Source organism: Schistocerca nitens, chromosome 1, assembly GCF_023898315.1.
Source record: "Schistocerca nitens isolate TAMUIC-IGC-003100 chromosome 1, iqSchNite1.1, whole genome shotgun sequence".
Lineage (NCBI taxonomy): Eukaryota > Metazoa > Arthropoda > Insecta > Orthoptera > Acrididae > Schistocerca > Schistocerca nitens.
Window position 1 is genome coordinate 864,490,967 of NC_064614.1, and position 12,522 is coordinate 864,503,488.

Here is a 12,522-nt window from a genome sequence, read left to right on the forward strand (position 1 = left end):
CTGCTGCAGTTTCATACATTGATATCACATCAGGTACCATCCATGTTTCGATCCATGAGTGGACTAACAGGAGGTGGTCATCTGCATACACATGACGACAAAAAGTGTTCTGTCACAAAGAGAGAACAGAAAGGGGGGGATCATCTGGCTCCCAATGTGTGGCTCCAGGATTATGATTTAGTGTGGTGTCAAAAGTGGGCAACCCTGCTGCATGGTCACTGGGCCAACCACTTGGCCATTGGTCTGAATAATGGATTCAGTGCTGCCATACGGGTGCCAGATGATTTCAATAAAGGTGGGTGGAAAACCCATTCTGTTCATTAAGGAGAATAGAAAATTTTGCCACACCTTGTCGAATGCACTGTCTAAATCAATGACAACCACCACGACATGGAGTCTACACGTTTCTGCCATTGCGAGTAAATCATGACATTCCCCATGTGGCCATTTGTATATTAACTGAGCCATCCGAAGTTGTTTGTTCTGGGGATAGAATGCTACACAGTATCTTTCGTCAATGTGTTACCAGGAGCCAAGCAAAAATTTTATAGTCTATGTTAAGTAGAGTTGGGGTTGGTAATGTCGGTTTGTGAATGGGTATAATAATTCCCGTGGCAAAGACTGGCGGTATGGCATTGTCCATCATGAAACATTGTTGTCCACTGCGATGCCATTAGTGCAACAAAGGCACAATAAATTTTATCAGCAATCCGTTGATGCAAGGTGACTTATTCAAAGGATCTTAGCTGATTTCTTCAAAGACTTTGTCACACATAATCGGCTCTGTCAGCTCATCCATCTCATCACTAGCGAAGCCACAAGTGAGGAGTTGTAGCATAAACTCCTCAGTGCGGGTGTTGGTAAGTTCATCCTGCTACATTGTGCAGAAATGGTCGACAAAGGAATTGACAATTTTGACTTGACAAGTGGCATGCTGGGCGTGACAGGTGTAGATACTGGTGATGAGTCATCGTCGGTGTTTCCTGTTGGAGGCAATACAATGCATGGTCTGTGAGTCCTGTTCTGCCGAACCTTGCAGTCTACAATGTTTCAACTTTATGATTTGTGCCTGCTGCATTCCCTCTGGGTTTCAGGGATGGGTGGCTGGGTGTCCAGGTTGCAAAGAATGCCATAGAAATAGCCATTAGTGTGCCAGTGCCATGCAACTACTTCCTTGCCATACTGAATCACAGTACATTGTTTGCTGATCTGACACATTCCAACCACCAAGTTATGGGTGTGCAGTATTTAGATAAGCGACGTTCACAGATGACCCATGTTGCAGTTAATGCATTCAAGAGAGTCGGGACCATGGAGATGGGAGGTGTTTAGCTTCCATGGTGCACGACTGCACCAAAGCACTTGTTGCAGGAGGAGAATATTGCAGATGTAGGCACAGTGGTCTGAAAATGCCACCTTCTGCACCTTGGAGTGCATGTTTGAGTTCCCAAGAGAAATAAATCCTGTCCAGGCAGCTTGTAGAGTGACCCATCTGGTATGTATGTCCAAGTACTCTCCTGTATTGGAATAGCACCGCAGCATTTGATGTACTGAGGAACTTCTGTCTGTACCTCAGGCATAGGTGATCTATAGATCTGATATAATTAAATTTTCCTTGAGACATGTGAGTCTCAAAAACTACAGTAAAGATGGAAGCTGAAGTAATGAATCTGTGCCATGGCTGGAACCTGAACCCTTACTAGGCAGTTATGCAAGCTATTACACCACCACAGCACTATAACAGACCTGCATGGACTACCCCATTCCAATGCCCTCCCTAACACAAATTTCAATTCACATCTTCAGCTTATTTTCCCCTTTCTTTGATCATCATTATTGCAGAGGCTCTCCAGTAGGACTACCAAAGTCCAATGCCCTCCCTAACACAAACTTCAATTCACACAACACAAACTTCAATTCACACCTTCAGCTCACTTTCCCCTTCTTTGGTCATCACTATCGCTAGGCTCTGCAGTATTGGAGTAGCGCCCCAGTGTTGGACTTAATGAGGAAATCCTGCTTGTACCTGAGGCGTAAGTGCTCTATAGATCTAATATAATTAAATTTTCCTCAAGACATCTGAGTCTCATCTACAATAATGATGGGAGATGAAGACACCATGCATTCACATAATTCACCTAGATGGGCAATGTGTCCACCTTCTTCAGTGCAGATCCACAAGAACATCTGACCTCTTGCAGGAATCTCAGAGTAGTGATCATGGAGGGAAGGGACAGGGACTGTGGATAGGTGGTGCTCAGTGGGAATGTTCAGCCATGAGGCGTGCTGATGTAGTCTGTGCAGTTGTGTTAACACTGTGTCCCGGATGGTGCAGTGGTTAACTGATCTGCCTAGTAAGCAGGAGATCCTGGGTTCAAATCCTGATGCAGCTGACATCATCAGAAATCCCGTCCCTTTCCTTTCCTTTCTCCATCCCTCCACTTTCTATATATGTAATTTGATTAGACTCACTTGTGAAGAATGATGTCAAAAACCTTCTGGAAATCAAAAATATGGAATCAGTTTGACATCCTCCATTGGTAGCACTCATCGCCTCATGAAAATAAAGAACTAGTTAGGTGTCACAGGAGCTATATTTTCTGAATCTGTACTGGCTGTGTCAATAAATCATTTTCTTCAAGGTAATTCATAAAGTCTGAACAAAGTATATCTTCCAAAATCCCACTGCAGCTCAACGGTAGTGACATGGATCTACAACTCAGAGGATTACTTCTATTTCTGTCCTTGAATAATGGTGTGACCTATGCGGCTATCCAATCTTTAGTTATGGATCTTTCAACATACTCTGCTAGGAATCTAACTGGTAATTGATCTGGACTGGAGACCTTGCCTTTATGAAGTGATTTAAGCTGCTTCACAACACTGAGTATTTCAATGACTCAGTTTCTCACGTTGGCAGTTGTTCTCTGTTCAGATCATGAAATATTTGTCTTCTCTGGCAAAGGAAAACTGTGTTTACTAACTCTGCTTCAGTGGCACTGTCATCACTAACATTACCATTGCCATCATGCAGTGAAGGTATTGACTGCCTCTTGCTGCTGGGTATGCCTCATGTATGACCAGCATCTCTTTGAATTTTCTGCCAGATTTAGAGACAGAATTTTGTCATGGAAACAATTAAAAGCATCTCCCCTTGAAGTTCAAACTAAATTTCAAGCTTCCATAAAACTCTGCCAGTCTTGGGGATTTTGCATTCTTTTTTCATTGCTACTGCAACAGTGTTCCAACCTATTTTGTGAACCGTAGGGGATCACTACCATCTCTTATTATTTATTTGTTAAATGTCTCACAACTGCTGTCGACACTGCTTATTTGAATTTAAACCACATGGTCAGATTGGAAGGAGGGGAGATGTCTTTTAGGAAGGCATCAACAGAATCTGAAGTTAGAGGTTTTGCTATAGGAGCACATAATGGTTAATTTATGTGGTGAAAGTATACGATGTTTCTGTTATATGATGTATGGATCAGATTTGTGTGTGAGTAATGAAGCATTATTGGCAGTTAGTGAAAGGTGATCTGTGGTTTTATAGTAGCTCACTTAATTCTACAAATGGCGAAAAACAATGCAATAGTTACAGCATATTTAGACTCTAGTACTGGCAACTTCAGCGCACGTTAAACACTTGCCATTGGATTTGGAAAAGGTGGGAGGCATCAATTATAGGGTGGGGAGCGGGGGCCATTTCGTACAATTTAGGTACTAGATTTTTACTCATTAGAGAATTCTCTGGAATTTCTAGAAATCATTGTCTGTTATTTCACTGAACTCTGATTATAAATACTGCTGCTTTAGTAACCATTATATTTGTTGGGTTTTCTTAGTTGCCTCCCTGTTCACTGGAAATTATGCAGATTCTTTGATGCGGCTGTGGCTCCAGTGCTGATCTGCACTCAAAATGGATATGAACCTTTACAGAACTGTGCTAAAATACGACCAATCTTTTCTGTCACTTCCTCATTCAGCCTTTACCTAGTTGCAGAAAGGAACTGATCTATCAACCTGGAGCACAAATTCCATCAACGATTCCCAACACATAAACAGGGCAGCAGTACGTGTGCCAGTCATCTGTCCCAAATTCGCATAAGGATGCCTCCTCCCCTTAACATACAACAGAATCATACCATTAGGCTGCCTTGGAAAAAGAAATCTTACGTCTTACTGATCCTGAATTCAGTTTTTCACAACAGAGCTTCTGCTGTACATTCAGAGGAATACATCATGCTCCATCATACACGTATACATTTATACTTACTTATATATCTAAAAACAAAGATGATGTGACTTACCAAACTGACAGGTCAATAGACACATAAACAAAAACAAACATACACACAAAATTCAAGCTTTCGCAACCAACGGTTGCTTTGTCAGGAAAGAGGGAAGGAGAGGGAAAGACGAAAGGAAGTGGGATTTAAGGGAGAGGGTAAGGAGTCATTCCAATCCCGGGAGCAGAAAGACTTACCTTAGGGGGAATAAAGGACAGGTATACACTCGCACACACACACATATCCATCCACACATGTACAGACACAAGCAGACATATTCAAAGGCAAACTCTCCTTCCCTCTTTCCTGACGAAGCAACCGTTGGTTGCGAAAGCTTGAATTTTGTGTGTATGTTTGTGTTTGTTTGTGCGTCTATCGACCTGCCAGCGCTTTCGTTTGGTAAGTCACATCATCTGTGTTTTTAGATATATTTTTCCCACGTGGAATGTTTCCCTCTATTATATCAATATCATTTATACTTACTTATGTATACATTTCTACTTAATCCCATATACATCAGTCAAAAAAAAATAGTTTTTGTGCTAGAATAGAGGAGAAAAAAGTGTGAAATTCAAGATTGAAAAATGATATACTCCAGGATTGGAACTTTTTCAAAGTTTATGGACCTACCAATTCTGCATTCCATCTGGCCTACTGCATAATAATATCACAAACTGGAGAGACAAGGATTACCTTGGTGCAATCCTAGGCTGCTAACAGTTTGTTCTACCATCCAGTCTGAGGATGGTTTTGGAAGGTTTCTCACATTCATTTAATTGTAAACTGGCCTTGTGCTACACTTTACCTATCCAACGCAAAAACTGTGTAGTTTTCAAAACATATTTTGTTCAGCTTCAGCTACGTCAATCAATAGTAAAAAATATAACTCATGAAAGTAATGCAATAAATCCGTTAACATGAACAGAATTGGTGTTTTATAAACAAACAGCATTACAGGTGTCATCAAAGTTGAATATGCCTTTTAAAAGTTTATTCCCTTTTCTCCACATTTACGTAAACATCCTGCAGTATTTTCTCACTCATTATGTTTTCTTTTTTTTTTTTTTTTTCTTATTTCAGAATTTTAATTTTCAGTTTTAACCTAACAATATGATAGTATGAATAAATTATTTTTCTTCAGATTTTCTAGCTTTACTTTATAAACTGACTGATAGGCGAGATTCAACGATATGAGAATGTAGATTCAGGTATTCAGTCAAAAAGATGTCATCCTTAATCATATTAATAACATAGAAAAGGTGAACTTTCCATGTGCTATTGACATATGCTTACAATTTATGTACCAAAGTAATCTACCTACCTTAAAAATGCTAAGATAACTAAAAATATTTTTATGATCTTGCAGTGCATATGTTATTCTGAGTTATGATACAAAGTTCCTTTGGACATAAATGCATGTGCAAAGTAACAGGTACTGTGGAGATTGTGTGTTCACAACTGTGAATATGGACAACTATCATCTCTAGAATGGGCTGACAATTGGTGCTGAACCAGGATTTGAACCCAGATTTATCACTGATCATGAACGATTGCCTTATCAATTGGCTTTCCATGCATGACTCATGGCCAGATCCAAACTTCCACATGTCATCAACCACATGTCTACAACCAGTGCTTGTACATCCATTAGTATATTCCCATAAAGGTGAGACATTTTACTGGAAAGTTGCTTGCCCAGTGTCAGCAGATGAATACAATATTGCAGGGCCTATGTTATTCTGAATTATGATGCAAAGTTCCTTTGGACATGCATGGTGGTGTATGCAGTGAATTTTGTGCCCAGTTACTATTTCTGCCACATATTAATTTCATTTAGGTGATCGGTTTTGTTTTTCCTTGATTAATAATGTTATAAATAGTTTTGGAGTTATTCTTTGGGTGTTTTATTTTTGAGCATAATGCATTAATATAGCTGTTTTTAATAACATGATTGAGAATCCTACAATACCAGTGGAAATGTAGTTTCAAATCTTGATTAATGTTTGCTCTATAACTTGCAGAGTTCTTTTTTCCTAGCACAAGATACTTTAATCAAAGGAGTTATCACAACTTACTTAACCTTCTTTTCAGTTTTGCCTCTATTTGTTTCAAGGGAAAATAAGGCTCAAATGCTGTAAGCATATTTTTTAAGAAATAGTTAAATTTTTCATCAACATTGTCTGATAAATTTACATCCAAACACTATAATCATATCATATACTAACAATGCTTTTCTTCTTTTTTATATACATAACTAGTCAGTAAATTTTAGTGCTAACATTTGATCATCATCTTCAGATAAACCATTGACCATTTTACAGCTAATCACTGCAGCTTGTGAGGTTTAAAAACAAATTGTCAATAGTTGTTGGACTATGTCCCTCAACCCTCACAGGTAATTTGCCTGTGGAAAATAATCCAAAACTGAACTTCAACAACTCTAGATGCCCTCACTCAGTACTATCTGACAGAGAAGATTAAAGCCTTCACAAACAACAATTTTCTAGTTAAATCTAAATAAACTTATTAAAACTGTTTCTATCTGCTTTATGAAGCTGAGGATACTTCCTGCCAGTGGTCTTTAAACTGTCAGGACTACAACTTCATGTCTTTCCACATCTAGTGTGCCACAACATTCTGAAAGCTGTTGATTTATTGACTCATCCTATAAATCTTCCCAGATTGTGGGATACAGAACAGACACATATACAGACACACACACACACACACACACACACACACACAGAGAGAGAGAGAGAGAGAGAGAGATCTTCTGCACTGTCTTGCTTCAAGTCTTTTGTATCTTAAATGATCAAGAAATTCTGCTAGTGAATAGAAGCAATGATTCAATAAGAATTCCCTTAGGGTTTTACAAAAGAGTAAGAATGATGATATGTCTTTTACCTTATACGGAAGACTATTGTTAAATTTGTATAGTGCTGTTTACTGTGTAGGTTTTATAGGCTGATGTCCCTACTGACTGGACATGAAACTTTTCCTTTTGTCTTGTATCATGTTCATGGATATTAAAATTTTCATTTACATCTTTTAAATTCTTTCTAATATATTTACAGATTTCTAGTATATACATACAGGGAAGAGGGAGAATTGATAACTTTTGAAAAAGGGGTTTGCAAGAATCTGTTTGTCGAGCATCTTGCATTGCTCTTACAGTTCTTTGTTAAGATGATGACTGAACTAGGTGTTGTATTACCCCAGAATAAATTCCATACAGTAGGATGCTGTGAAATTGGGCAAAGTAGGCAGTTCAGACAGTGCTATAACTTGCTTTGACAGAGAGTAAACGCAGACTGTAACATATTTTATTTAATGTTCCATTAATTTTGTTTATATGTGTGTGCTATTTGAAGTTATTTTAAAGCCTAAAATTTTTGTCATCAGAGAAGATGAAATTTTGTTGGAGTTTATTTTCACACTGGTGCAGCATGTATCACCTTTTAAACAGAAATTTAGGAATGTTGTTCTTTTTTTGTGTTTATCGTAAGTTTATTCCCCTCAAACCATCTATTTCGCTGTTCTGTAGTCTTATTAACAGCTGTTTGAAGCTGACTTGGGGTATTTCCTGTAATTAGGATGCTTGTGTCATCTGTAAAAAAGTGTTTGTCACTCAATGTTCAGATCTAGATCATTTATATACAGGAGAAAGAGGATTGGCCCAAGAATTGATCCCTGAGTGACTCCTTTATTTAGAACTTCTGCATCTGAGAACCATGTCCTGATGCACCACTTCTGCATAACAGTGAGATGATTGCTGTTTTGGTAAATAGAGAAGATGTGATGATATATCTGTTTCCTTTGATGCTGCATGTCTTATCTCCTATTTCTTGACAACACATATGTTTATTTTTTTCCACAACAAGCTGCTTCCCTAGCCCATTTAGGTGGTTCATGTCTAGTGTGGAATCTATGTCCTAGACCGCTCAGATCAATGGCTTCTATGTTTTTATACTGTGTGCATATTTTTGAGAGTAACACATTTGCAACACTTATCTGCTTACACACGACCACGGTGGAAGGTCATATCAGTTTGGAATAGTCATTAACAGGACATTTGTATGAGTCAAGTGTCCTAAACACTTCTTTAATTCATAAATATCTTTTGGAGTTTCATTTTTAAATATGTCACTTGCTCCTCCAAACAACACAATAAAATTATGAGTTAATTTTCGGCTTCAGGCAGGTGGATAAGATTTCCTATCTCCGACATGGGAGCTGCTGCTTTTTAAGATATTCTGTCACTGATCCATGTAGCAATCCCATGACCATGACTGTCAGCAAGGGCAATAAACTTTGTTACTTTTTTGTGTTTTGTCACGCTGGAGCTGTGCACTATTACGACTTCCAGAATTTGTGGCAGATAGCTGTGAATCTTCATTTTTTTTTTTGTTTTTTTTTTTTTGTTTTTTTGTACACTTTGAAGCTCAGTATGTTTCGTTGTATCAATTAGGACATCCTGAATTTTGTTTCCTCGTCACTGTATGCCTGAATTGTTTCTTTGTCGGAGTTATTTTTCGAGATTAGTAATGAAATAGTTTGTCTTGTCTTGTGAAATTACACTACACACTTTTGGGCTTTCCTGGTGAATATTGTGCACTTTAACCCTCTTATCTAATTTTGTCTTATATTTTCCAGGCACTTTATTATTGGTATAACATGAAATGCATTCCTGATTGACGTACACAATCCTAATTTTTTCAAGTCTGGGACATTTCAATGCTGTTATTAGCAACACTTCTAGAATTCAGAATCAAACTGTTCACATTCGACACAGAGCATGTGGTTATTGCATTCCATAAATTAGCCACATCCTTCTGAAGTTGATCAATTTCTTTACTGAGGCTGTGAATTTCATCAATTAACTTCTCGCACATTAGCGATAGTTCACAATTTAAGTCACTGTCCTTTACATTCACTGTTTTCATCGTGTTTTCGCTGCAGCATATTCATTAACTTAAAGAACCTGGGACTTAACTACATTTTTTTTCATACATAGCCACTCCCCATTCCTTTTTTAATGTTTCCTTAGCTTATATCCATCAAGATGAATCAGTACAGTTTTAGTTATTTCTGTGTGTGTTCTGACATGCACAACAAGTCTGCTGAAATATCATCTACCTTTCCATATTCCTGAATGAATGTGTGAAATACATCTTTATTTATAAAACTTCTGATGTCGTAATGGAAGACACTAAATACCTTTTGTGTAATATTCTTGATTGTGTTCAAACTGCAACATTTTGTTCTAGAGCTCACATGCAATAACTTGGCCTCTGAATATAAATGCATTCTGATTCACAGTGCTGGGTATGTCCACCCCTTTGTTCCAAACAGGTGGTCAGTTCAGCCTGATGTTGCCTATTGAGCTATGCACCTAGTCTATTATGAACAACACATTCGTTCCACATTTCAGCATAATGATCAGCCAATTTTCTACACTGTGGGAAGAGAGGAATGCACACATCGGCTCCTCTGCAACCTTTCTTAAACAATTTCAAAGAAACTAAGTGGAGAAAAGATTGATTATCTAACATCACATTCATTAATGGTCATAGTTATTCGATATTTCAACATTAAGTAAGCTACTACGCAAAATTCAAATAGTTTGCAATGGAAAACACAGGTTGTTATGAGTTTACATTTGGTACCAGTTAGATCAAACATTGTTGCATTAAAAATGCAGCTAATGTATTGATTTTTCCTTAAATTTGGAATGATGTCTATATCTATTATCAACATTGAGAAAATAGATTGTACATAGTGCACTCACTTCTGCTTGCACATGCAAATGAAGTGAAATATTCATATCATACCTCATATCTCATAAACAGTTTGAGACATTGAAATGAGGTTTTGGTAAATGACAGGGCACAAAACAGAGATTTTGCTACAAGTTAACATGAGAAACTTTCTTATATCATGATACACAAATAACCACAGATTTTCTCAGTGAAACAATGTAATTATTTTAAGAGTCATTGATAGCTGTTGAAATGAGAATTAGTATGTGTTTGCAACAACATAAGTGAAGAAATTACACATTTATTTGTATAGTGAGCATTAGCTTTTGATAAGCTGCGGACCTGACTTGTCCTCAGTTGTCTGTTTGACAATAAACTGCATTATCATGTTAGCAAACTGAAATTGTGTGAAATGCCACAGTGTTTTGGGAAAAGAAGCTAATTTTAACATAGCAAAAAGGAAGAGAAAAGGTTTACAAACCAGGTGATAATAAATATCTTCTCCTGTTGTAATTTTAGTGTAATGCTGTAATATATTGTGCTTTTAATAATAATAAAAGGTTGAATTGTTGAATTATTAGTCATACTGTTAATAGTGACATTTGTAGACTCACTGGCTACATTTTTCAAGATAGATGTTTGTGTGAAGACTGCTACTGTATAATACACCTCACATACCATGCTGTGCCCATCTGCAAGCGAACCCCCACCACCACCACAACTCCAATGCCCCATCCCCTACTGCACATTTTGTGCAGTTAGGGGCCAAGTAATAATTTTGTTTGCACTTTACTAGTAGCTGTTTCAACTGTAACGGTATTCTGTAAACCTGTCTTTTGGATAAATTTACCCTAAAAAAGGTCTAGTGAAAACACTGGATAAGATGTACACTGCATTGGTCAGACTGGGTGGTTCCGGAAATTAAGCAAGCAAGGCAACTCTTGGAAAACTGAGGAGCTACTTGATTGAGAGGTAGTAGCTTCGGTCTCGTAAAACTGACATATGGCCAGGAGAGCAGTGTGCTGACCACGTGCCCCTCCCACATCCAGTGACACCTGTGGGCTGAGGATGACACAGAGGTCAGTTGGTACTTTGGGCCTTCCAAGGCCTTTTTGGGTGGAATTGAGTTAAGGAGACTCTTGCCAGAAGCATTCAGATGCAAAATAATGCTGCATATGATGTGACCAAGTAAGGGCAGTACATCAGTGACACTCTTCCCTGAGTAATTTTCCAAGTTTTGCCTTAACACTTTCCACAGAACATTTCATCCTAGGCTGCCTGTTAGTTGAAGAGTGGCCTGACCAACACACAACTGTGAAGAGCTTCCTCAGCAATGTAAATGTGAAACAAGTGAGAAGACGAGATTACTAAACTTGGAAGTTTCCTTCTCAGCTTACTTCATTGATTTTTATGCTGAACTCCATGACCTTTATCACTACAACATTGAAGAAATGATTTTAAAGATACTTGCTACCACCGAATGAACACTGATAAGCTTTCTATACAAATCAGTAAAGATTGTAATGTGCCAGACCAAGTAACTCTATGCTGAAGTGACTAATACTATATATACATCTACATCTACATCCATACTCTGCAAGCCACCTGACGGTGTTTGGGGGAGGGTACCCTGAGTACCTCTATTGGTTCTCCCTTCTATTCCAGTCTCGTATTGTTCGTGGAAAGAAGTATTGTCGGTATGCTTCTGTGTGGGCTCTAATCTCTGATTTTATCCTCATGGTCTCTTCGCGAGATATACATAGGAGGGAGCAATATACTGCTTGACTCTTTGGTGAAGGTATGTTCTCGAAACTTTAACAAAAGCCCGTACCGAGCTACTGAGCATCTCTCCTGCAGAGTCTTCCACTGGAGTTTATCTATCATCTCCGTAACACTTTCGCGATTACTATATGATCCTGTAATAACGAAGCACGCTGCTCTCCGTTGGATCTTCTCTATCTCTTCTATCAATCCTATCTGGTACGGATCCCACGCTGCTGAGCAGTATTCGAGCAGTGGACGAACAAGTGTACTGTAACCTACTTCCTTTGTTTTCGGATTGCATTGCCTTAGGATTCTTCCAATGAATCTCAGTCTGGCATCTGCTTTACCGACAATCAACTTTATATGATCATTCAATTTTAAATCACTCCTAATGCGTACTCCCAGATAATTTATGGAATTAACTGCTTCCAGTTGCTGACCTGCTATTTTGTAGCTAAATGATAAGGGATCTTTCTTTCTATGTATTCGCAGCACGTTACACTTGTCTACATTGAGATTCAATTGCCATTCCCTGTACCATGCGTCAATTCGTTGCAGATCCTCCTGCATTTCAGTACAATTTTCCATTGTTACAACCTCTCGATACACCACAGCATCATCTGCAAAAAGCCTCAGTGAACTTCCGATGTCATCCACCAGGTCATTTATGTATATTGTGAATAGCAACGGTCGTACGACAGTCCCCTGCG